The sequence below is a fragment of the Aegilops tauschii genome, chromosome 3 (genome assembly GCF_002575655.3).
Source record: "Aegilops tauschii subsp. strangulata cultivar AL8/78 chromosome 3, Aet v6.0, whole genome shotgun sequence".
In the NCBI taxonomy this organism is placed as follows: domain Eukaryota; kingdom Viridiplantae; phylum Streptophyta; class Magnoliopsida; order Poales; family Poaceae; genus Aegilops; species Aegilops tauschii.
In genome coordinates this window covers 36,070,861-36,075,957 of record NC_053037.3, presented here as the reverse complement: position 1 = coordinate 36,075,957, position 5,097 = coordinate 36,070,861, and positions in this window count along the sequence as shown.

The window sequence follows — 5,097 nt, the reverse complement described above, 5'->3', positions numbered from 1 at the left end:
GGCGGACGGCAAAGGCTCTTTGCCGTCTGCGGCGGACGGCAAAGAGGGCAGACGACAATATTTGCGCTGTCAGTCCGTTAAGTGGCTAACGGCAGACCTTTGCCGTCCGCCGCAGACGGCAAAGAGCCTTTGGTCTTTGCCGTTCGCCTTATGATGTCATCTACACGTCACTAGATGGCAGGTTCTTTGCCGTCTGCCACTGATGGCAAAGTGCAGGTTCTTTGCCGTCTGCCACAGATGGCAAAGTCTTTGCCGTCTGCCACTGTAGGCAAACTGACCAAATGGGTCAGCTCCCAGGAAGCACAGTTGGCTGCCACGTGGCTTCTTTGCCGTCCGCGGCAGACGGCAAAGGCTCTTTGCCGTCGGTGGCAGACGGCAAAGAGCCTGCATATTGTCTGTTTTTTCTGTTTTTTATTAAATCCCACAATTTGCAGCACATATCACATATATAAGTTTCATATCCAGCACATATCCAACACATATCTAGCACATAAGTTTCATATCACATATCACATCAGTTTCATCCATACACATTGTTCATACATAAGGAAGTTCCATCCATACACATTGTTCCATCCATATATATATTATAATGCAAAGTGTCATGATGATAGCAAGCTAGATACAATGCAAAGTTTCATCAAAGGAAAAGCAAGCACTCCATCATAGCAAGCTAGCTTCCATCAAGTGAATGAAATCTGCAAAATGGTAAATAAGAAAGTTAGAAATAGGTGACTAGAACAAGAAGAAGACTAGAACAAGAAGTATATGTCATTTATGAGCTAACTTAGGTGAAATGGATCATATATGAGCTAACTAAGTTGAAATGGGTTGTTTATGAGCTAACTTAGTTGAAATGGATCATTTATGAGCTAACTTAGTTGAAATGGGTCGTTTATGAGCTAACTAAGGTGAAGGGCATCGTTTTTGAGCTAAGTAAGGTGAAATGGGTCATTTTGGAGCTAACCTAGTTGAAATGGATCGTTTTTGAGCTAACTTAGTTGAAATTGATCGTTTTTTAGATAACTAAGGTGAAATGGATCGTTTTTCGCTCACTTAGGTCAAATGGATCGTTTTTGAGCTAACTTAGTTGAAATGGATCGTTTTTAGCTAACTTTGTTGAAATGGATCGTTTTTGAGCTAATTTAGTTGAAATGGATCGTTTTTGAGCTAACTTAGGTGAAATGGATCATTTATGAGCTAATTTAGTTGAAATGGATCTTTTTGAGCTAACTTAGGTGAAATGGATCATTTAAGAGCTAATTTAGGTGAAATGGATCGTTTTTTAGCTCACTTAGGTCAAATGGATCGTTTATGAGCTAAATTAGTTGAAATGGATCGTTTATGAGATAACCTAGGTAAGATGGGTCATTTTGGAGTTAACCTAGGTGAAATGGGCCATTTTAAAGCTAACGTAGGTAAAATGGATCATTTAGGAGCTAATGTAGGTAAAATGGGTCATTTTTGAGCTAACTTGGATGAACTGCATCATTTATAAGCTAACCTAGGTAAAATGGGTCATTTTGGAGGAAAATAAGCTAACTCTAGGTCATTATGGTAAGCATATTGGAGGAAATAAAGCTAAGTCTAGGTCTTTATGCATTTGTTAAGCAAAACACTAGAGAAACTTACCGTGATCAGGGAGGTGTAGGAGCGGGGTGGCTAGTGCCGCTACCTGGAGAAGGATCGTGCGATGCGTTTCTGGAGTTAAGCTGCACCAAAGATCATTTCCAATGTCTCGTTAGCATTACGACACTCAAATGTTAAGACTACCAAGTAATGTCCATTCAAACTAAACTCACCGTGCTCCCAGGAGCAATCACTGGCATCGGCGGAGCGGGCTGACCGGACTTCTCGCACACAGACTGCACATTTGGTTTTCAGAACAGAGTCATACTAGTTAGTAATGAGACTCAAATGTTAAGACTAGCAAGTAATCTGCAGAAGAAACTTACCACAAGGAGCTCGTACATGGCCCTTGCCTGCATGTCATTCCGTGCCCTCTCCTCCTCCATCATCTTTCTCGTCCTCTCCTCCATCTCCCGCTGCCTCTCCGCCGCCTCCGCCAGAAGTTTCTCCGTTCTATCTCTCTCAGTCTATATAGCAGCCTGCAACACCACTCACATGACCATTTGTAATCATTGATGGAAGCGCACACAATGTAATGGAGAAAGATAACTGAGTACGTATCACTAACCTTGATGGCGAGTTGCACTGGCCGTTCACGAGGCCTTATCTCAGGAGTGGAGCTCGACTGGCGCGCCTTGATCTCCGGGAGAGTGCTAGGACAACGGATAAGTCCATCTCCAATGGCTATGGAGCCATGGGACCTCCCGCCACCAGATATCATCACCAGCTCTGGATCAATGGGACCCTGGCTCGGGTTAAAGTCCTCCCCTTTCCTCGCCTTCCCCTCATCTCTATATCTCACGAGCTTGTTGTGGGAGGAGATGTTGGTGAAGTTGTTTGCATCATCGAGGTCAGACTGAGAGAAAGCCTTGACTTTCTTGTAAGAGCCAGTGTGGGCCATGGCATACAGGTCGTACACCTCTGGCACCTTATCCGCCTTATTGTGGCGTGCCTGAAAGAGAGAAACAATGAAAATTAGTAATTAAAGGTCTCAAGCTAGCATGATGAATGAATTGCATGAATCATGAAGCAAACCACATACCCAGTTGCGCCCGAACTGATATAAGTTGGAGCTGCCTTGATGGTGTGGCACACCTTCCATTTGGGCACGTTTGTCCTTGGCCTGGTTATGGAGGGCTAGCCATTCTTGTGAGCACCACTCATCGACCAACACCTCCCAACAATCCATCCGATCCGCACACCATCTCGGAGGCGCCTAAGTTAGCAAATAGAAACTTGAGCGCTACGGCTAAGAATTACTAAATGAAGGAACTTAAGTAGAAGGCCTTAAGAATTACCTTCATGTACTGCTCCTTACTCAAGAACTTATCGCGGCACGCCGGCTTGGTCTTCTTGATACCACGCAAGGCGTAGTAGTCTCGAACAGCCTGCACCCGAGCCTCGTGCCGTAAGTTCTGGAGTAGGCGCTTGCAGACGTTCTGGATAACATTTGCGCAGTCCTCCTCGTATCCCTCCTCACACCTGTAGAATGTCTGCAATCAAATGAGACAATATTGATTAGTACAATTAATAACTAGCTAGTTGAAGATTTTGAAATGTGTAAAGGAGAAATTACCCAGAACGTCCTGATCACCATGTCTGCCCTCGTGTCGCACACGACACCGTCGATAATGACATCCGGCGGGGCCGCGGCAGCCACGTAGTGCTCCCAGCTCAACCCAAGCTCTGGAAGCCGACCCTCACCAGGCAACGTGACAAACCGCGGGAAGTTTTGCCGGCAAAGAACTCCAAGGACGGAGTTGGGCCGGCGGACACTATGATGGTGGTCCCAACCCCTGCAGCATGACAAGGCCAACGCATTAGTTATTTGAAGAAACGTGAATGCAGAAGGTACAAAAATATTAAATGCACTTACGTACCTCTCCCCATCAGGGAAGATCAACCACCTCTGCTCGCGGGTCGCCGGCACGGACGGGAGCCGTGTAGCACCACACTGGTAGACGGTGCCACCCTCCTCCTCAAGATCAGTCGGCTCCCCGCCATCATCAGCATGGCCACTCGGCTCCTCGGGCTGATCCGGCCAGGTACCCCATCCGGACGTGTGCTCCTCCGGGGTCTCGTGGGCCGAACTCTCGTGGGCCGAAGGCCAGTCGACCCGAGGCTCGTGGGCCCAAGACCCGTGGACCGGAGGCTCGTGGACCAGAGTCCGTGTAGCCTCCTCCTCGGACGAGTCCACCCTAGCAGTCACGTGCTCGGGTGAAACAGCTGGGGGTGGCGGCGAGGAAGGCGCCCTAGCAGTCACCCTACCTCCTCTCCCGCGACCACGTGCCCCACCTCCTCTCTTCCTACCTCGTCCCCTGCTGGGCAACGCGATGGACGAAGAAGGGCCCGGCGGTGTGGACATACTGTCCAGCAACGCTTGGCGAAGAGGTACGTCTGGAATCGAAGACCTCAGACCACGCGGCGAGGAAGAAGGGGCCTTGGCGCGCTCCCGACCTTTCAGATTTGGATTAGTTTGGCAGGCCCACGGTAGATAGAATACTTGGGTCGCCTGTTGAGCCGTAATATAGACATCAGGAACATCTAAATGGGTGCTTTGGTTGATTTCAACTAGCCCTATATGTTCATGAGTTCTTCTAGTCTCCTTCGGCTGAAACCAATAACATTTTAAGACTACGACATTCGGTGGGTTTTCACCATAGAATAGAAGTTCATAAATTGCTTCAACTCTCCCATAATACTCGGTACCTCCTTCGCCGATAGCAGATACACAACAATTTGTAGACTTCCGGTCGGCCATAGATAGCTCTTTGCCATAGGTACGAAAGCGATACCCATTGATGTCGTATTTGTCAAATGAACGGACCTTATAGTCAAAACCATTAGCGACTTGTCTCAATTCGGCGTCCATAGACTCTGAATTAGCCTACAAGTTTAATATGAAAGGATTGTTGCATTACGCACAAATTAGCGAATGAAACCGGGATAGCCGCCTACAAATTAGCCTACAAGTCTAATAGAAATTACCGTTTGTTTGAACCAAGAGATGAAACCGGGATAGCCGCCACCTTGCTTTGCGAGAAGCTCATACTCTTCGACAGAATCCTTTTGGATCCACCGCTCCATACGAGAATAAGGCGACGTATCGACTGTATGAAATATCCAGGAATAAGAGCAGTTCAAAGGAAATAGAAGTTGCGAAACTATGTACCGAGAACTTACTCGATGTACGGCCGCACTTCTATCAGGTTGTTGAAGATATACAACGAAATGGTCCGCCATTGTTCGTTATCCAAAGATACTGGATTTGAAACACTGGCTGGTGCGAGATTCCCTTTGAATAGGCTGAGGTTGGATCCACCCTTTTTAGGGTCATCAGCATTGTACCGAGGCTTCGGATTATGCAAATGACGATTTTTGGCTTCGTAGTGTGCTGTCACGAAGTTTGCCGCCTCCTCAGTGATGAATGCCTCAGCCATCGATGCTTCAATTCTACGTTTATTTTTA